Here is a 22,329-nt window from a genome sequence, read left to right as displayed (position 1 = left end):
ATAGGGGTATTGGAGCGGAAAGAGGCATCGCGACGCTCCCAGAGACAACGGGGCCCGAACCAGCGCCTGCATCACTACCGGGGCTAAGACGATCGGCGAGGACGACCATCGAATCAGTATAGTTAAGCAAGAAATGCCTCTGTAAATAATATTTTTTGGTTGCCCAGTAAAAGCGGCATTGTAAGTAGTTGATATCGGAGCATAGCTGCCATGTTAGCGGCATCCTAGGTACCGACTCTGGAAACCCCCTACCACCATACAGCCCACTACCCCGTCGGGTTCCTTTTTAACAAGGGGTGAATGTGGTGGTATGTATTAGGGGTATTACGGTACCCTGTGATGCCGAGAGGCTATTGGTGGATAGACACTGGGTCCCGATTGGATCAGCCGCCTGCTGGCTCCACCCAGCAAGGCGGAGTATAAGAGCCCGGGTTCCCCAGCAGCCGCATTCTGTAACTGTGCTGCTTGGGACCAAGTCTGCTTAATAAAGCGATCGTTCGATTGCTCCTCATCTCGTCTCATGAGTGATTGATTGTGCTACATCACCATCACTGGAGCAGCCACGACAGAGATCGGGGCCAGAGAGAGGGTCGAAGCCATTGAAGATGCAGATACCCTCTTACCAAATCCTCCTTCCCACATTCCACTTTCCTCTGAGGTGGGACTTGCATGCGGCGAGACATCAGGCATGAGTGGTCCGCTGCCACGGCAGGAAACAAGTGTAGAATTGGTGCCAGCTCACCAAAGCTGTGAGGTTGCTGAAGGGGATTCAAGGATAAGGACTTTGATGGCGCAGATAGGCTGATGGATATGCAAAATGAAAAGCTCAGTGACAGTGATAAGCCTGTGATAAATTCACAGAGCATGGAGTAGTCTGGCACCAACTGAACACAGGCTTTGTGCAGAGCTTGAAGCAGAACCTCTCCAGCGTTGAAGTGGTGACCCAACTTGATTACCACTTGAGAACCCAGCCATGATGCAGCATCTGATATCTCAGCTTCATTGCAGAGACCACCAAACAGCTGAGCCTTGGTGCAAGTTAAAATGCTACCATCATAACTGCAGCTGCCCCGTCCAAAGGGTTAGACAGTAGCCCAGCAATCTGTGTTCCAATGCATTGCTAGGGTTACTGAGATACTGGCCGCAGGGAGTGGCAGTGGCTCCATGCAACACAAACCTGCTGCTCTCAGAATGACAGCATTCAGCCTTGTTGCTTCTTGCCCACTAGTCCAGACAAGATTCCTACTGTCCATGCTAGGATGTTGCAGCTGAGTCACCAGCAAGGGCTCCAGGGCATCCTTCAAGGCCATCTGCAGTTCCCGCCGCTGGAAGTCAGCAGCCTTCCATCCGCTATAAAGCAGCCACTGGGGTAGCTCTGCAAACAGAGCACCAGGCCAGGTAAAGGCATCCACATTATAGGCGCTGTGAGAATTAGTTGATACTTGTATGCAACACAACATGGTTTGCAATGTTTATTTTGTGGTGGCTGGCTCTCAATTTTGCATCGCTATCAAGTGGCTGCTGTGATGGTCAGTCACAAATGGAAGATTGGGTGTGAGACTGTTGGTGAATGGAGATTTGGGGTTACAGATACTGGTATCGTAATCTGCTGAGTGAATCACTGCCAGCTCACCCAGAAAAGATTGGTTGACTCTTCGCTTTCTCCTCCTCCTCCACCTCAAGTGGTTGCTATATAACCATTAGCGAGGGCCGTGGTTTGATGTTGGCAATTCTGCAGCATACTGTAGAACACCACATCAGTCTTACTTGTGCTCTAACAAGTACATCAAGACTCCTCCAGAGCAACCCAGTCATTCAAAGTGTTGTTCCAGAACGCCAGTGGTCTGCTCTGTCACATTATGAATGGCAGCTTGGCTTTCATTGAAGGCATGATGCCCAAGTGTTGCATAAGCTATGCACAAGAGTCAACAACCATGTTGTCACACATTATCCCCAGTCATTCAGGAGTCACTATCATAGTTGCGCAAGTAGGGATGCCAGAGTTAAATACCGCAGAATAAAGGCATCATTATTGCTGCCAGAGTACCAGGCATTAACTTGTAATGTGCACTGGGTAGGGGTGCACAAACTGAAGGTTGAATTGACATGGGCGCCTTCAAGGCAATGGGTGCAGAGTCAATGGCACCGCTCACAGTGGCAAAGCCTGCAATCCTCATTCACTTTGCCTTCTGCCCTTTGAGAAGAGAGAATCAACTTGAGCTCTCTTGGAATAACATAACAATGGATCGCAAACGTATAGATGCGACAAATATTATCTGCTCCAGCAGGTGTCAGATGCATAAAATCCTGGTCAGGTTTCACAGCTCGAAGGCCATCCTTGAAAGCAAAAAAGGCACTTGTTACACACAGAAAAAGTGGTACCAAGCCAAATTTTGTAGTCTTTGAATGCAAATCACATGGTCCAAGATAGACTAGTAATAGAGGATTGGACATAAAGTACCATGCATTGTCGTAACTCAACTTTCAAACATGTAGGGCATGATTTATCGGCCGTGTCCTGCCAGAATCGGGACTGGATGCGGCTGGTTAATCCCACAGGAGATCTCTCCCAGGATTCTTGAGTTTAAAAACTCACTAAACTCTGCCGAAACTAGATCTAACTGGCTCCTGGGACCTACCAGCCTTGCCAAGGAGACCCCAGCCGGGTTTAGAACTTAGAACTGGTCCCCACAAACAGGGACCAGATGGAACAGCTCTGGGGGGGGATGGGGGACGGGGGGACGGAGGCCCCCAGGTGGCTGGTATCTGATCCGGGTGGCACCCTGGCACGCCTGATGCCACCCTAGCACTTTGGCACTGTCAGCCAATCACCCTAGCAGTGCCACCTGGGCACTCTGGAAGGGCCACCCAGGGGCCAGCCTGCCCAGGTGGAACAACCTTGCTGGTCGGGCACATCCAAGATGGCCAGGCTAGCATCGTAAAGGTGCCCAAGCAGCATTTTGCCCGAGCGGGGTTCGGGCCCAGGGGTGCCTTGCCTGTGTGAGGTGGGTTGCGGGGGGCTCCAGTTGGGGTGTTTGGTTGGGGAGTCTGGGGGTTGTGTCTGGGAGGGGTCGAGAGATTGGGCGCCATTTAAAAATGGTGCCCCGATCTCTTCCTGCATTGAGGAGCTCCGCTCGTCGGTGTTCCTCAGTGCAGGAATTGCAGCTCAGTGAGTGCAGCCTTTGCGGGGCATTCCCCTTTGAGTTCCACAAAAAAACCAGAGTGCCATTAGATAGCATGGTAGATCCCAGCGCTACAAGCACTGGGAACAGCCCTTCTAATCCTGCCCAGAACGGACTCTTGGTTAGCTCGGGCCCATAAATTGCAATGAAAAGAAGGAAAAATCTCCATTACATTTAAACTGATAAATATAATGCTAATCTCACTATAAACCCACATTAACATCAGGAATATCATTCATCTCTAATAACTCTCAGAACATTAGCTGTGCCTCCAGTTTAGAGGAACATTAACGACAATACCATTTTCATATTCCAGAGGGAAGCCTGGTGCTATAGAACTAACATCATGGCATATTACATTAAAATTATATTAGTCAACCCCACTGCAGGCATGACAATCCACAGATTAATTTTGCTTGACCTGTTCTGCTACTCATTAAACTTTTATTTTCAAGGAAAATGTAAAAACCAAGCATGACTTTACATTTTGAATTTTGTCTTGGTTAATGCCACTAAATATCACTTAATGCTGATTGTGAAAAGGTACATATATTCCGGTGACCCATGGAGCAACACTGCTCCCTTCAAAGCATCTACTGTAGTTAGAAATTTGTCTGCATGCTTTTCTTTATTTCGGGTGAGGAATTGGCTCTCTGAAGGTAATAGTACGTTTGGTGTTTCTGATTTGTGCAAGTGTTTAGCCGGTTTAGCACAGTGGGCTAAACAGCTGGCTTGTAATGCAGAGCATGATCAGCAGCGCGGGTTCAATTCCCGTACCGAACAGGCGCCGGAATGTGGCGACTAGGGGCTTTTCACAGTAACTTCATTTGAAGCCTACTGGTGACAATAAGCGATTTTCATTTCATTCCATTTCATTTAGTGTTGGGCGGGGTTACTGGGTTATGGGGTTATGGGGATGGGGTGGAGGTGTGGGCTTGGGTAGGGTGCTCTTTCCAACAGCCGGTGCAGACTCGATAGGCCGAATGGCCTCCTTCTGCACTGTAACTTCTTTGATCAAAGCACTTTACAGCCGATGGAGTACTTTGGAAGAACAGTCATTGTTGTAATGTAGGCATTGTGGCAACCAGCTTGAGCACAACAATCTCCTGCCACTGCAATGAAATACAGGACTAGATAACCTGTTTATGGGATGGTTCTTGGGGAATAAATGCTGACCAGGCCAACTGGAGAATTCCCCTGCACTTCTTCAATCAGCGCATGCGATCTTTTACTGAGATGGTAGGTAGACCTTGGGTTAATGCTTTTGCCTGAAGGTTCAGCACTTCCCAACTACTGCACACAATTGTCAGCTAAGGTTATGTGCTTATGTCTCGAGAGTGCGTTTTGAACATACAACCTTCTGACTCACAGATGAGAGTCCTATCACTGGGTGGGAGTTTTCGTCCCTTCCCGCGAGTGGGATCTTCCGGTTCCCCAAAGGTGAACCCTCGCGGTGAGTTCCCTTGCAAGGGGTTGGGTGAGCCATGCAAAATGGCGCACACATTGGCGGAACGCGAAGATCCCATCAGCAGTCAATGGCTTTCGCTGCAGGAAAACACATCACAGAGGGGGGAGGGGGGAGTGGGGGGCAGAAAATCCCACCCACTGAAGTTTTTATTAGGTTAAGAACATGAAAGAAACTGCCCCACTTATGTAAAATAACTTTCATGGTCATGACTTGGGATGTATACCCTTGAGTTACCGACTTGAATTTGAATGGTAGGGTCTGGCTTCCCGCTGACACTGAGTGCCCCCATAGCCACCTCACCCCCAAAATGAGCATTAAGTGGCTGCAGGCGAGAATTTCGTCCCTCACTATGGAGGAAGTCTCACCTTAGAGAACGAGCGGCCAATCTGATTGACCGGCAGCACTCGAGACCCTGCAGCAACACTGCTGCAGTGGACAGAAGAAGAAATGCAGGAGGGCGTCAGAGCTTAAGTCTGGGCATCGGAGGCCCAAGAAAGTTCAAAGGCTCCCAGGGCAGGGTGGGTAAGGACAGAGTCTGGGGGTGGGAGGGGGGGGGGGGTGGGTCATTAAAATGCTGGGGAGCAGAACTGCCCACAGTACTCCAACTGTGGTCTCACCAAAGTTCTATACATGACATCCCTGCTTTTGTAATCTGTGCCTCAATTGATAAAGTCAAGTGTCCCAAATGTCTTTTTCACCATCTTATTAACCTGCCCTTCCGCCTTCAGAAATCTATGGACAAACACGACAGTACTTCCTAATGTCATACCGTTCATTCAATACTTCCTAGTCAAATTACTCCTTCCAAAGTGTATCATCTCACACTTTTTAGGGTTCAATTCCACCTGCCACTTATCTGCCCATTTGACCATCCCATCTATATCTTTCTGTAATCCAACGCACTCAACCTTAACCACCAGGCCAATCTTTGTGTCATTCACAAACTTACTTATCCTCCCCCCACATAGTCATCTATCTTGTTTATATAAATGACCAATAAGAGGGGACCCAGCATAGATCCATATGGTACCACTGGAAACAGGCTTCCAGTCACTAAAGCAGCCTTCTTTAGTCACCTTCTGTCTCCTACAACTAAGCCAAATTTGAAACCACCTTTTGAAATTACCCTGTATCTCATGTGCATTTGCCTCCTTTATAAGTCTCCCATGTGGGGCTGAAAATCATATAAACTACATCAACAGCACTTCTCTCATCTACACATCTAGTCGCCTTCTCAAAAATGTAATCAAATTTGTTAGGCACGACCTCCCTCTGACAAAGCCATGCTTACTTTCCCCTGATCAAAACTTGTCTCCAATTCTCTTCTGAAATTTCTCCAAAAGTTTCCCTACCACTGACATGAGACTCACTGGACTATAGTTTTCTGCCTTATCTCTAAAATCCTTCTTAAATCGTGGAACCACATTAGCTGTTCTCCAGTCCTCTGGCACCTCCTCGTGTCGAGACAGGAATCAAAAGCATGGGTCAGAGTCCCTGCCAGCTCCTCCCTCGCCTCCCAGAACAGCAAGATGCTGCTAATGACAATTAGATTAGAATCAATCCTTCAGGGTGGAACTGTTCTTCTTCAAACATAATTCTTATACAAAATGAAAAATGACAAGAGATTTTGGGTGAAACTGTCAAATTTAACTCTGGATGGACCTTCCAGATGCAACACTGACACGTAAATCTCCATTCATTCATGGAGTTCAGATTTTGTTACTGGTACTAATAACTTGAATTTCCCAGGGGGATTATCCAGTCCCAGGGACTCTTAAGTCAAAATTATTAGCTATCCATGATCAAAGGTACAGTAACATGATGATCATGCTGTTAAGCAGATGTTCATATGTCACCGAGTTCAGAGTTGATGCCTTCACCATGTAAAATTGTAACAGGAACAAACCCCCCTGTAAGTGACTAATTTCCCAATCAATCAACTCGCCCTGGTTCTTCTCATTAATTTCTTTCCTGCCCCACATTTTGATAGTTAATGAAAGACAGTTTTCATTTTAACCCAACCTATTTGGCGACTACTGGGCCTTGCAAACAAAGAACAAAGAACAAAGAAAAGTACAGCACAGGAACAGGCCCTTCGGCCTTCCAAGCCCGTGCCGACCATGCTGCCCGTCTAAACTAAAATCTTCTACACTTCCTGGGTCCGTATCCCTCTATTTCCATCCTATTCATGTATTTGTCAAGACGCCCCTTAAATGTCACTATCGTCCCTGCTTCCACCACCTCCTCCGGCAGCGAGTTCCAGGTACCCACTACCCTCTTGTGTAAAAAACCTGCCTCGTACATGTCCTCTAAACCTTGCCCCTCGCACCTTAAGCCTGTGCCCCCTATTAATTGACCCCTCTACCCTGGGAAAATGCCTCTGACTATCCACTCTGTCTATGCCCCTCATAATTTTGTAGACCTCTATCAGGTCGCCCCTCAACCTCCATCGTTCCAGTGAGAGCAAACCGAGCTCCTCATAGCTAATGCCCTCCATACAAGGCAACATCCTGGTAAATCTCTTCTGCACCCTCTCTAAAGCCTCCACATCCTTCTGGTAGTGTGGCGACCAGAATTGAACACTATACTCCAAGTGTGGCCTAACTAAGGTTCTATACAGCTGCAACATGACTTGCCAATTCTTATACTCAATGCCCCGGCGTATGCCTTCTTGACTATCTTCTCCATCTGTGTTACCCCTTTCAGTGACCTGTGGACCTGTACACCTAGATCTCTCTGCCTTTTAATACTCTTGAGGGTTCTACCATTCACTGTATATTCCCTACCTTCATTAGACCTTCCAAAATGCATTACCTCACATTTGTCCGGATTAAACTCCATCTGCCATCTCTCCGCCCAAGTCTCCAAACGATCTAAATCCTGCTGTATCCTCTGACAGTCCTCATAGCTATCCGCAATTCCACCAACCTTTGTGTCGCCTGCAAACTTACTAATCAGACCAGTTACATTTTCCTCCAAATCATTTATATATACTACGAACAGCAAAGTTCCCAGCACTGATCCCTGCGGAACACCACTAGTCACAGCCCTCCAATTAGAAAAGCACTCTTCCATTGCTACTCTCTGCCTTCTATGATCTAGCTAGTTCTGTATCCACCTTGCCAGCTCACCCCTGATCCCGTGTGACTTCACCTTTTGTACCAGTCTACCATGAGGGACCTTGTCAAAGGCCTTACTGAAGTCCATATAGACCAGTGTTCTTCAAACTTTTTTTCCGGGACCCATTTTTACCAGCCGGCCAACCTTCGGGACCCAAACCTGCCGACCTTCAGGACCCACGCCGGCTGACATTCGCGGCCCACGCAGCCCGACCTTCGCGACCCACGCCGGCCGACCTGAGCGACCCACCATTTTCTCTTACCTTGTTTGCTGCTGATAAAAATGGAGGAAATGGTTTTGGGTCCCATTTGGCCCTCGTACACGCTCGTCCAATGGAACCTGTTGGATGAAGGTGAAGCCTTCCGGTGTCTGTCCAAACATCTGTCCAAAGTTCTGCATTTTCTCCCGTAAACGTTTATTAAATAAAACCCCACCAAACTTGTAAAAAAAAAAGAATAAAATAAATGAAAAAAAAATTAAATGAATAAAATAAATGAATAAAATGAATAAACCCACCCCCCCGAACTTGTAAAACAAAAAGCTGCGAGCGTTAAAAAAATAGCGTCCGCACTGCGCATGCGCGCTCGATCATCGGCGTGCATAGTTTGTGCATGCGCACCGATGATCAGGCGCGCATGCGCAACGCGGCCAAATTTTTTTTACATGTTCGCAGCCATTTTAAAGGCCGCTTGCAGCCGGCGTTATTAAAAGCCGGCTGCTGCGCGGGGATTTGCGCGGCTCCGCAACCCGCCCGACATCGCCCGCGACCCACCCGCGGGTCGCGCCCCCGAGTTTGAAGAACACTGATATAGACAATATCCACTGCCCTACCTGCATCAATCATCTTTGTGACCTCTTCGAAAAACTCTATCAAGTTAGTGAGACACGACCTCCCCTTCACAAAACCATGCTGCTTCTCGCTAATACGTCCATTTGCTTCCAAATGGGAGTAGATCCAGTCTCGAAGAATTCTCTCCAGTAATTTCCCTACCACTGACGTAAGGCTCACCGGCCTGTAGTTCCCTGGATTATCCTTGCTACCCTTCTTAAACAAAGGAACAACATTGGCTATTCTCCAGTCCTCCGGGACATCATCTGAAGACAGAGAGGATCAAAGATTTCTGTCAAGGCCTCAGCAATTTCCCCTCTAGCCTCGTTCAGTATTCTGGGTAGATCCCATCAGGCCCTGGGGACTTATCTACCTTAATATTTTTCAAGACGTCCAACACCTCGTCTTTTTGGATCTCACTGTGACCCAGGCTACCTTCTCCAGACTCAACATCCACTAATTCCTTCTCTTTGGTGAATACTGATGCAAAGTATTCGTTTAGTACCACACCCATTTCCTCTGGCTCCACACATAGATTCCCTTGCCTATCCTTCAGTGGGCCAACCCTTTCCCTGGCTACCCTCTTGCTTTTTATGTACGTGTAGAAAGCCTTGGGATTTTCCTTAACCCTATTTGCCAATTACTTTTCATGACCCCTTCTAGATCTCCTGACTCCTTGCTTAAGTTCCTTCCTACTTTCCTTATATTCCACACAGGCTTCGTCTGTTCCCAGATTTCTAGCCCTGACAAATGCCTCCTTTTTCTTTTTGACGAGGCCTACAATATCTCTCGTTATCCAAGGTTCCTGAAATTTGCCGTATATATCCTTCTTCCTCACAGGAACATGCTGGTCCTGAATTCCTTTCAATTGACATTTGAAAGCCTCCCACATGTCAAATGTTGATTTACACTCAAACATCCACCCCAATCTAGGTTCTTCAGTTCCCGCCAATATTGTTATAATTAGTCTTCCCCCAATTTAGCACATTCACCCTAGGACCACTCTTATCCTTGTCCACCAGCACTTTAAAACTTACTGAATTGTGGTCACTGTTCCCGAAATGCTCCCCTACTGAAACTTCTACCACCTGGCCGGGCTCATTCCCCAATACCAGGTCCAGTACAGCCCCTTCCCTAGTTGGACTATCTACATATTGTTTTAAGAAGCCCTCTTGGATGCTTCTTACAAACTCTGCCCCGTCTAAGCCCCTAGCACCAAATGAGTCCCAGTCAATATTGGGGAAGTTGAAGTCTCCCATCACACCAACCCTGTTGTTTTTAACTTGTTTCCAAAATCTGTCTACCTATCTGCTCCTTTATCTCCCACTGGCTGTTGGGAGGCCTGTAGTAAACCCCCAACATTGTGACTGCACCCTTCTTATTCCTGATCTCTACCCATATAACCTCACTGCCTCTGAGGTGTCCTCCCGTAGTACAGCTGTGATATTCTCCCTAACCAGTAGCGCAACTCAGCCACCCCTTTTACATCCCCCTCTATCCCGCCTGAAACATCTAAATCCTGGAACGTTTAGCTGCTAATCCTGTCCTTCTCTCAACCAGGTCTCTGTAATGGCAACAACATCATAGTTCCAAGTACTAATCCAAGCTCTTAAGTTCACCTGCCTTACCCGTAATACTTCTTGAATTAAAACATATGCACTTCAGACCACCAGACCCGCTGTTTTCAGGAACACCTCCCTGTCTGCTCTTCCTTAGAGCCATACTGGCTCTATTCCCTAGTTCTCCCTCAATGCTTTCACCTTCTGACCTATTGCTCCGGTACCCACCCCCCTGCCATACTAGCTTAAACCCTCCCGTGTGACACTAGCAAATCTTGCGGCCAGGATATTTATGCCTCTCCAGTTTAGATGCAACCCCTCCTTCTTATACAGGTCACACCTGCCCTGGAAGAGCTCCCAGTGGTCCAGATAACGGAAAACCTCCCTCCTACACCAGCTGTTTAGCTGCTCTATGTTCCTATTTCTAGCCTCACTGGCACGTGGCACAGGGAGTAACCCCGAGATTACAACGCTAGAGGTCCTGTCTTTTAACTTTCTGCCTAGCTCCCTTGCAGTAGTTGTTCTGGAAGTGCAACTCTCCCCATGCCCTTCCTCCATCCCCTCACCCATTTACCTCCCACTGAAAAGGCTACTGTCACAACAGAGCTCATTATGGAAGGAGTCACTCTCTGAACTTGGAAGGGTCATCATTGATTTTTGTGTCTGCTTCCATAATAGCTGTAAAACAGGACCAAATCTGACAACCTGATGGATTGATGCGATTGACAGAGAAGATGATGGATAGATAGCTGCCACAATGTTCCAAGACATTAATTCAATAAGTATTTTATGAATGTTAACAGGGCCCCGAGGTGGAATTGCTGCTTTGAAATGCTATGTAAATTATTTGTTACGGTGTTTTATATAATCTTCATATTTAATGCATTGGACATATCGATTATTGTATAATTGATGTCATGCACCTTGTATTGATATGAGTTTCCCTTGGCAACACGTAGAAAAGTATATTGTGATCCATCTGTCTGCCTCGATTAAAATCCTTCAGCTTGTTATAATTGTGACAGTTGTTAGTACTTCAATAGTGTGTTTTTTAATACCCAATTTACTTTAAAGAGTTCTACCAATGCTGTAATAGGTAATGTGTGGAACATATCTGCCCAGCCCATCTCTTACTGATACCTACATCCATGTTTTTGTTCCCCTCTTTACTTGACTATTCCAATCCACTCTTGGCCGGCTTCCCACCTCACCTTCTGGGAACTTGAGCTCATTCAGAACTCTGCTGGCCCTATCCCAACTCACACCGAGTCCCACCCACTGATCACCCCGGTGCTTACTGATTTGCATTGGCTCCAGGACCCCCCATGCCTCGATTTGAACATTCTCACTCTTGAGGTCAAATCCCTCCATGGCCTCACTTTACCTCTAACTCCCCTGCAGCCCTACAACCCTCCAAGAACTCCTACTTTTTCAATTCCTGTCTTTTGTGAAGCCCCCACTTTCTTCACCCCACTATTGGGGTGTGTCACAGGCATCTAGGCTGCAGACTTTGCCAATTCCTCCCCAAATGTCTTTGCCTCTTCACCTCTTCCTTTAAGGCATTCCTTACATCCAAATAGGCAGCACGGTAGCATAGTGGTTAGCACAGTTGCTTCACAGCTCCAGGGTCCCAGGTTCGATTCCCGGCTTGGGTCACTGTCTGTGCGGAGTCTGCACGTTCTCCCCGTGTCTGCGTGGGTTTCCTCCGGGTGCTCCGGTTTCCTCCCACAGTTCAAAGATGTGCAGGTTAGGTGTCTTGGCCATGCTAAATTGTCCTTAGTGTTCAAAAAGGTTGGGTGGGGTTACTGGGTTACGGGGAGGGTGGGAGTGTGGGCTTGGATAGGGTGCTTTTTCCAAGGGCCGGTGCAGACTCGATGGGCTGAATGGCCTCCTTCTGCACTGTAAATTCTATGAAATTCTTCCACCGATGTGCCCAATTGTCTTTCTCCCTCACTGTCAATGTTTGTCTGATTATGCTCTGTGATGATTCTTAGGATGTTTTCCTAGGCTAAGGGTCAGTTGCTGTTAAATGTTTTATCCATTGCTGGAATTTTCGAACACCTACTATCTCCTGTGAAAGCATTGACTCTCCCTGGCTACTCGAGATCTTGCAGCTCAGTATGTAGCACCCCTGCCCCTAAGCAAGAAGTTGTTGGTTCAAGTCCCACTCCAGGACCAACTGGCCATGGAAGATAATCTACCTGCTAATCCCTCACACGATTCCCCAAAGGTGAAGATACAAAACAAGCCAGTTTGCTCCAAGCTCATGCCATTTGACTTAATTAGATTTAAGAGTAGAAATAAGTTCATTTATTTAAACTGTATTTTTCTCTTCTCTGCAAATAGGCATTAGAGCTTCAAAGCTGGAGGTATTTTGACGTTTAAGCTTCTGTTACTTTCCTATTCCTCATATGTTTGATTTATTGGCAGTATTGTCAAGTCCTTTAATTACTACTTGATTAAATGGGTTCTGCTGCTCTGAAGTAGATTTTCTCTTTGGAAAAAGTACTGGAAAATTGAAAGAGAAAACAAATACTTGTCTGTAAGCCTTAATTTGTCTGTGAATGAAAGAGTCAATAAATGAACAATAAACCCGAGTTATGTAAGTGCAATTCACGAACTGGGGTATTTTGCTGCATTAAAGATGCTGTACAAATGCAAGTTAACAATGTTGTGTTGAATTCTCAAATTAGGTTTAAATTTTTTTACCATTAAGTTTTCCATTAGCACAGTGATGCAGTGGTTAGCACTGCTGCCTATGGCATTGAGGACCAGGGTTCGATCCCAGCCCAGGGTCACTGTCCGTGTGGAGTTTGCACATTCTCCCCCATGTCTGCGTGGGTTTCCCCCCACAACCCAAAGATGTGCAGGTTAGGTGGATTGTGCAGGTTAGTTGGATTGGCCATGCTAAATTGGCCCTTAATTGGAAAAAAAATAATTGGGTACTCTGAATTTCTAAAAAAAAACGTTTTCCATTGGTGATACTACAGCGGGCCTCCACTGCTTCTCTACAAAGTGTGATTATTTCCTTTCCCTCAGAAGCAATATTTACACAGAAGGTGAGAGGGAGTGGGGATTTCTGTCTGAACCCAGGAATTCCTGAAAGACCTATTATGCGTGGCCGTTGAAAGCCGGGAGATCCCACTACCGGGATCAACCTGGCTCGCTAAACCTCGCGAGATCCTGTTGGATGTGGATGTTGCGATGTAAATCCTGCCCACAATGGGCGGGATCATTTTTGGCAAATCTGCATATTAGAGCGGGACAGTAAGCCTCACTCTAATGTGCCAGGACCTGGGTCGGGGGTCGGAGAATCGCCGGAGGGCGGCGTGAAACCCGCCCCGCCGCTCCGACGCCGGCTGCTGAATTCTCCGGCGGCGTTTTTTTGGCGGGGGCGGGGATCGCGCTGCGCCGGTCGGGGGCCGCTGGCAGTGGCTCCCCCGGCGATTCTCCGGTCCCCGATGGGCTGAGCGGCCGCCCATTTTCGGCCAATCCCACCGGCGTGAATTATACAAGGTCTGTACCGGAGGGACCTTGCTCTGAGGGCGGCCTGCGTAGTCCTCGGGGGGGCGCGGGGTGATCCGGCCCCAGGGGGGGCCCCCACGGTGACCTGGCCCGCGATCGGGGCCCACCGATCTGTGGGCGGGCCTGTGCCGTGGGGGCACTCTTTCCCTCCGTGCCGGCCTGTATAAAGCTCCACCATGGCCGGCGCGGAGAAGAAACCCCCTGCTCATGCGTAGGAATCACGCCAGCGGTTCTGGGAACACGCTGGCGCTCCTGCGCATGTGCCAACTCGCGCCGGCCGGCGGAGGCCCTTCAGCGCTGGTTGGCGCCGTGCCAATCACTCCAGCGCCAGCCCAGCCCCCGAAGGTGCGGAGGATTCTGCACCTTCCGGGTGGCCCGACGCCGGAGTGGCTCACGACACTCTTTGGCGCCGGTACAGCCTGCCCGCCGGATACCGGAGAATCCCGGCCCTGATCTCTCACTACAATAGGGAGTTCCGGCAAGTGGAGCTCATGCAAGGCACGGTGATGTCAGGAGAGACCACCTCTTCACTGTACAAAACAGGGCTATGTGTGGCCTTGGCCGTGCATTCCCCGTTCCGGCCCCTTATTCAATGAGAGTCGCATTGAATAGAGATGTGTTTCTCGGCACTGCGAACACCGGGAAACATGCGGTTGAACACGCTCGCTAGGGGACTTTGTTCCCTTTTTGGAGGATTGCGCCCATTGTATTGTGGAGGTGAAAATCCACAATTGCTGTATGAATGGAGTCACTCAATCAACTCACTATCTTCACTCCTCAGTGCAAATCTTTAGTCACATCATCCTCAAACCCTGTTCCAATATGGCTCAGTGGGAATAAGAGGATGAATGAAAGACTTGAATTGTGTGTGGCTGGGCAATATTGATTGGCTTGGCAGCCTGGAGTCCCTATTTGATTATTTTTGGCATCAGGAAGAAATTTGATTGGATTTTGATCTTTCTTAAAATTTTGTTTGATGTTAATGAAAACCCTCAGAAGACTAAAGAAAACTGCGGCATATGCAAACCATTAGAAAATGAGTTGGGGGAGATGAACAGATTGGATGCCATGGAGTCATAAACCTGCTGCTCATTAACCAGCTTGCAATTTTGTTGGACATGATGTGCAAGAGAAATTCCCCCAGAAATATGACATCTTCATAGGTTAACTGGGCCACCCTTGCTCTTACTTTCTTACCTTTCTGACGCCTTGCTTTAATTCATATTGTCATGCGATTGTTGTATTTATCATTGTTTCAGTTCATCCAGGATAGGCTACTATCAATCCTAAAAATAAAGTTTGTAAGTTATTATTGTTTCAGAGAGGAAAAAGAATAATTCCCAAGATTTAAACTTAATTAAACATGATTGGCGCTAGCAATACTTACCTGTCACTCAAAATTCCAAGGTCAGATAGGACTCATTGGTTGTAGAATATTTCTTAAATAGAACAATTATCTACAAGAAGTGCATTCACTTTCCCTCGCTCATAGATTTTAAAGAATAATTGGACCTCATTGTAACAAATGGCTGTTTTCAATTATTATTACAAATTTGGACATTGTTAATCTTCATATGATGAGGTCAGATACTATTAACCGTATTGCACAGGAACAGGCGTAGGCTGTTCATGCCTCAAGACTGTTACTTCACTCAATGAACTCATGACTGATCTTGCTGTAACAGATTATCACTTCCAGCAGAAAAAGCAGAATGACTTGCAGTTGGCAGCATCTGAATGAAAAGAGTTGGTTAACTCTTTAATGCGACCCTTCATCAGCACTGACGTAGAGGGCCTGGTGATGTCTCCCTACAAAGCTGACCAGAGCGTCAAGCAGGACAGGAAGCAGCAGGCACAGTTCAAGGATTTAAAGATGCTTCCTACTTCCAAACCCCTTTTTATATTTATTTGACATTTATAAAAATTCAAACCTTGGCAAGGCACGGTGATGTCAGGAGGGACTATTCCCTCAGATTTGTAACGATGAACTCTGGTAAGTATTATTTTCAAAAACCAACTGCACCGTCTAATGGTCCTTCCTTTGATTGCTAATACAGTGGCTTCTGAAAGCAGAGAAAACAATTGTTGGAGTTTCCTCTGCTCTCAAATAAGTAACTGAAGACTCTTTAAGTAAAACTAATTTAAACAGGTCAAAATAGGCCTTCAGACTCTGGTATTTATTTACACAAGCAGGGTATGATCACAATTTTTCACTGTGTGTGGTGAAATGGTTCCTCATAATTGATGACCATAGGAACAGATCCTTGTCCCATAGAGGACATGGTTATTATTGGCAAATTAAGTGGGTCAGTTGAGACCTGGGGGAAGGGGTGGGCTGCAGTTTGTTGATTATGAAGAAGGAAGCAAAGTTGGCCAGCTCACCACACCAAGGTCCTCAACAGAGTCTAGGGGAAGGGAGAAAGCAACTTGCTTAGGGATGGTTACGTGTACTGAAGGCTGAAGCTTGCTTATTTAACATGGAGATGGAAAGAACAGACTTACTCTTCTTGAACTGCACAGCAAGGTTAGTGAAAAAACATCAGAATTGCCCTTTTAGCCAATGGACTCCAACACAAACTGTTGGCTTGGTTGCGAGTCACTGACAAAAATGGACCTCAGCCTGCGCCAGATTGCTGCGGGCATTTGCAATTGAATTTTGCAGAGTTGGCCTCAAATAAGTGGTGGGCCCCCAATTTGCATATGCCAAGAGGCTAACACCTTTTTCAGGCACGTCTGCTGGATGGCCAACTTGATGCACTGCCGACCTCTGGCATGAAATGGCACACCCTGGATCATGAGGCAGCCCTTTTTATGCTTGTAAAACAGGCACTGTGACATCAAATTCCTGTGCCCTGGACTCTCCAGAACCTTTTGAAGAAATGCAATGATTCCATAAGGACTGAATAGATTTAGTGCACAACCAAAAGTTTGTCCTGAGGTTAGATTTTGTTTTGGCAGCCACGAGGCCAATGAAATGATTTTGCTGCCAGTGATTGGTTGCCAATCAAAGCATGGACTGGACTAGTTGTGGAAGGCAGATTGTCCACCATATTCTGAGGACGAGATCTTCCGGTTGTTCACGCTGGTGGGATCTCCCTGTCCCGCCGACGGCGCACCTCTGTCGCGGATTTCCCGATGGCGTGGGGTGGCTTCAATGGCCAGTCCCATTGACAGCGGCGGGACTGGAGGATCCCGCCACCGGCCAATGGAGGGCCGCCTCCCACCGCCGAGACAAACGCTGCCGGAAGGCCAGGGAATTTCGCCCTAAATTTCCAGGTTTTAAACGTTAGGAGAGAAAATGCTTCAGTTGATTTGCCAGTCAATCTCCTTTCATTGGGTTTAAGAGGCTCTCAATAAGCTGTGTCTGCTCCCTGCTGCGTGTCAGCTAGGAGCCCTAAGATGCTCCTTCGCCACCACCAGGTTCAAACTCAGCACCGGTTCCCTATTATCAAGAAACTGTCTGGGTGCTGAATTCAACAGATTTCTAATCCTCGCAAAAAAGTAGACATAAGTAAAAAGAAGCATACAGTTTATGCTCACGCCTATTTTTTCACTAAAGCCGGTGAAGATTGGCGTTTTCCACCCCTTTTGTAACAATCTGCTGCTGTATGATTTGTTACTTGAGCTACATCAAGATAAGTAGGGAGTGAACTGGCTCCTTTCTTATCCGCCTCCTGAGTTGGTCACAACAAAGGTTTAAGTTTATTTTTCACGAGGATATGTCTTTTCCAAATCAGTATCTATTCATCCATTTGAGCAGTGAGCAATAAGGAGCCAATCAAACAAGGTTTGAACTTGAGTTGAAGAGCAAATTTATTAACCACTAAATTAATCACTAAACCAAAAATTAATAACGCGGCATCAAGCATTCAGCCCTCATGTAGTCATTCGAACACGTCCCCACACACACATTGTTCTTTGGTTGTCCTTGAGGCATAGATTTTTAATGTTGTGGCCAATTTAGATTAGCTGGCTTCTTGGATGTGGTCAGATGTCAAATGTATTGCAATTATTTTAGTATCTTGGTTCGCTGGTAGGTTTCTGGTAGTTGACCTATCGGATCAGGTGACACACATATATTCCAAAAGAGAGAGAGAATGTGTGTGTGTAGGTGGGGGTGGGGGGAAGAGAGCACAGCTTTCAACCTGTTTCCTCTGCTGAAAACGTTCTTGCAATCTTTTTGCAGTGGCTGCAGCTTCGCCAGTTATACTTCACCCATTGTGTATTTCCAAGGTGTTTTGAGTGGATCTGCCTGTGGCAACCATTGTTTCAATGTCCAGCATTTTAGTGTCACTTCCGTAGACAATGTCAGGTTTTGATGGATCTCTCTGAATGATAGGAAATGTCCATCTCTTCACTTTCCCCTGAGGGTATCTTGTTTGTTTTTTCACCTTCACCTCGGGAGGTGTCCTTGCCTTTTAAGTAGTTTGTTCGGCCTCATTTCAAAGTGCTAAATTTTCAGTCAGTTGAGAGTTTAAATCATGTTTTCAAAAATAATTGGGTATAACCTTGTGACATTTACTAAGCAATGAGGGTGACACGGTAGCTCAATGGTTAGCACTGTTGCTTCACAGCGCTAGGGTTCCCAGGTTTGATTCCTGGCTCGGGTCACTGTCTGTGTGGAGTCTGCATGTTCTCCCCGTGTCTGCGTGGGTTTCCTCTGGGTGTTCCAGTTTCTTTCCACAAGTCACGAAAGACGTGCTTGTTAGGTGAATTGGACATTCTGAATTCTCCCTCTGTGTACCCGAACCAATGCCGGAGTGTGACGACGAGGGGATTTTCACAGTAACTTCATTGCAGTGTTAATGTAAGCCTACTTATGACACTAATAAAGATTATTATTATTACATCTGAATATTACCTGGTATTTGTTATCCAAGGGACACTGAGCATTTAACCTGACCTTGAGGGGGTGCTTTGTTCGCAATCTTTCTGTTTCAATTGGAACTCTGTGTTGGGGTAACACTTATTAATAGGTTTCTTAAACTTTTGCTGATGCTTGCAATTGGTGATTTACCATCAAGATCCACTAACCTCTAACCTCTGACCAAGATCTACTAATCTCCACTAATCTCTTTCCAGCTCGATAGTACCATACAACCATCCATTCATTCAGCTATTATGATTATTTATTTACCTCTCTATAGACATCTGTTCAGGCAGAAATGTCATCACCAATGTGGCGGGGTAAGGCAGGACTTCCATCTGTCCATGTGACCCTATACTGACCCAGACAAATGTCCCAGTGTCTGCCTTATGTACATTGGCGAGGCAGGTTCCTGATGCCATTCAGCATGCACGTTAATGTCTTTCTTCCTACTGTACCTCTCCAGCACCTCTCCTGACCTCGTGAAGACCGTCTTACTTTTAAACTACCATGCAGGCAATTCAGTAACTTGTCAGGTGGCCCAGGGATTAAACATCAGGAAGACTTGAAACAACTGTTTTTGGCACTGACGAACACATCTCACATTATCTACCCCTAGGTGCCCACTTAGACTGAATCAGACTGTGTGCCTGGCGGTCTTCCATTTCACTGAGACATAACCTTGAAGTCCCATAACTTCTCCAATACTCAGACCATGTATTTCTGGCTCCACAACATTGTTTAGATTTACCCTGATGCACTATTAATTACGACGAGACGAGAGTAGCGTGTAATTGAGGCTTTATTAAGTAGAGATGTGTAGCCTCCTGCAACTGCTGCCGAAATGGCTGCAGCTCGGTGAGCACACACATTTATACTCCGCCTACTGGGCGGAGCCAGCAGGCAGGGATCTACACCCGTACCTGTAGTACAGGAGCCTTACCGTATTACATCTCGTATATGATATATACAACAGTAGTGATTACCACATACCTTTTCCTTACCCCATTTCCATACAAATTCTTACCCATTCGTTTACCACTTCCAGCCTCAATTTCAATGCCCCCTTGCCAGTCTTTGAACCTCCGGCCTCAATAGATTCTGCACCATCCAGACCTTTACTGCACACATCCAGCAGTGAGCCGCTCTCATCCACAAACATTTGCAGACCTGCATTAGCTCCCCATCTCTAAATTGATTCATTCTAAATTGCTTGTCCTCATCTACAGATCTTTCCATTGCCTGATGCTGACCTAATTCTACAACCTCCTATAGACTTAGTGTTCCTTCCACATCTTCTGACTTTGCTGTCCTGGGCATCTCCGCTCGCTTCACTCCACTTTTGCTGGAAGGACCTTCAGCCGGCTGAACTCTTCTCTTTGGACCTCGTTCCTCAAACTAGTCTGCTTCTTTACCCTCTTCTCAAAAAACATTTCCAAAACATTTATTAAACCTGGAATTTCTCCCTCCTAAACTGGAGAAAGGTTTAAAAAAAATTTGTTTATGGAATTTATATCTCAGTGCAGGTAGAGATCGGGACGGCATTTAACAATGGCGCCCTGATCTCTCGACCCCCCTTCCCCCCCCCGGACGTGACCCATGAACCCATCCCAAGCCACAACTCACCTATAAGGGCAACCACAGCCCTGCCCACAACCCCTGCACCTTGGCAGTGCCAGCCTGTCACACTGGCAGTGCCCTGCCATATGGCATTGCCACCAAGGCAGCTTAGCAATACCAGATTAGTGAGTGCCATTCCATCTGGTCCACATTTGTGGAGACCAGCAGTGAACAGCACTCGCCCAAGGTCTCCAAGGCGAGGGGGTTAGATCTTGGGCATGCATATTAGAGTGAGACTAGCTGTCCCACTGTAAAATGCAGGTTTGCCAAAAAATGATACCGCTCACAATGGATTCACGTCACAACGTCTAGCGAGACTGCAATACATCTCCTAGCACCTACCGGCCACGCTGCATTTCGGCGCAATGCGACCGGTAGATCTCGCCCATGCCCTTTGCTATTGGTAAAGTAAAGTATGTTCAAGGCTGAGATAGGCGGATTTTTAATCAGTAAGGGAATTAAGGGTTATGGGAATAAGGCGGGAAAGTGGGGTTGAGGATTATCATATCAGGTCAGCTATGATCTCATTGAATGGCGGAGCAGATTCGATGGACCAAATTGCCTACTTTTGCTCGAATGTCTCATGGTCTTATTCTGCTTGGAGAAATGGAGGTTGAGGAGAGATTTCATTGATGTGTTCAAAATCGGGGCAGTCTGGACAAAGTAGAAAGAGAGACACTGTTCCCGTTGGCAGAAGAGTCAGGAACTGGAGAAAACCGATTTAAAGTAATTTTCAACAAAACCAAAGGCAACATAAAGAGAACCATTTTCAAGCAGGGCATGGCTAGGATTTGGGATGCACTGTGCGAGAGTGTGTTCGAGACAAATTCAATTGTGGCTTTCAAAAGGGAATGGAATAATTCTTTAAAGACATAAAAACTAGCAAGGTTACAAGGAAATGGTCGGCTGGGGCGGAAGGGGGAAGGGTAGGACTTACTGAGTAGCTCTTAGTGCTATGAGCGCATGGTGGCACAGTGGTAGCTGCCTAACAGCGCCAGGGAACCGGGTTTAATCCCAGCCTTGGGTGACTTGTCTGTGTGGAATTTGCACTTTCTCCCTGTGTCTGCGTGGGTTTCGTCCAGGTGCTCTGGTTTCCTCCGACAGTCCAAAGATGTGCAGGCTAGGTGGATTGGCAATGCTATATTGCCTCTTAGTGCCCAAAAGGTTAGGTGGGATCATGTGGATGAGGCTGGGAAGTGGGCCTAGTTACGGTGCTCTTTCTGAAAGTCGGTGCAGATTCGATGGGCCGAATGGCCTCCCTTTGCTCTGTAGTGATTCTGTGATGCAAAAAACCCAATGTCGTCCTTCTGTGCTGTTACCATTCTATGAACCTGGGATTCAATTATCCTGCCTTCTTTGCTACATAACACGACTTAACCTTTTGGGCATATTTCAAAAGTTTAAACATGGACGAGGGGTATAGGAGGTTAATCATTTTAATACATTTAGCAACTGACACTTCAGGAAAAAAATCACCGATAACATAAATGGACCAGTACCCATACCTGGACAAATGTCAGTAACAGCTCTATCACCAACAACAGTCCTATGCCTGTGGAAACACATTGGGGATTGTTACAATTGTCACTCAGTGAAGTATCACTGACAGCTGGTCATGGACACATGGAAACTGAGTGGGTGTAACCAGTCTGACAGGCTCTGTCATTGTGACTGCTATAGTGACATACGACTTTTAAATGCCAATGGCTGTCTCACCAGCAACAAACGTCAAAACCTTTTCTGCCTATGTAAAAGTTACTTACCCAGGAGCATTGAGAAGTCAACATCTTAACAACAGAACCGTCCGATTGATGACTCATGGCCCATGTCTGTTCTAGGTCTGAATTGTTCAATCATATTGTCCTTTTGTGGCTTGTATTTTTAGGTCTATTGGCCGTAACCTTTCCTTTAACGTTTTTTGTGGGTATGCTGTAGTCATGAACATGTTGGATCCCAGAGCTAGTAATGGGAGACTCCACTTAAACGCGTACAGTGTCTACCTCAAGCCCAGTAAGACACAGAGCAAAGGTCTCTCTATTCTGCCTCAACAATACACCTCATCATTCGCCTCCTCGTTCTGAATATTTCTGACATTCTTCCATTTCAAATCACAGCCATTCTGGTTGAGTAGAATCATCAGTAAGTGCCAGTGTGGGGGC

The 22,329-nt window shown here is 46.7% G+C and overlaps 1 protein-coding gene across 2 annotated transcripts in view; it reads right to left on the bottom strand.

The window, feature by feature from the left end:
• The window catches only part of LOC140398020 (uncharacterized), a 48,551-nt gene extending 26,808 nt beyond the window's left edge, over positions 1-21,743 (bottom strand). For both annotated transcript variants that reach the window (XM_072486249.1, XM_072486248.1), the window contains exons 1-2: positions 21,676-21,743; positions 14,881-14,969 (exon numbers count right to left, since the gene is read on the bottom strand). The gene's annotated coding sequence lies outside the window, so the exon portion shown is untranslated. The remainder of the gene's footprint in view (positions 1-14,880; positions 14,970-21,675) is intronic.
• Between the last annotated feature and the right edge of the window lie 586 nt (positions 21,744-22,329).

Source organism: Scyliorhinus torazame, chromosome 21 (assembly GCF_047496885.1).
Source record: "Scyliorhinus torazame isolate Kashiwa2021f chromosome 21, sScyTor2.1, whole genome shotgun sequence".
NCBI lineage: Eukaryota > Metazoa > Chordata > Chondrichthyes > Carcharhiniformes > Scyliorhinidae > Scyliorhinus > Scyliorhinus torazame.
This window is presented reverse-complemented; position numbering and strand designations above follow the sequence as displayed.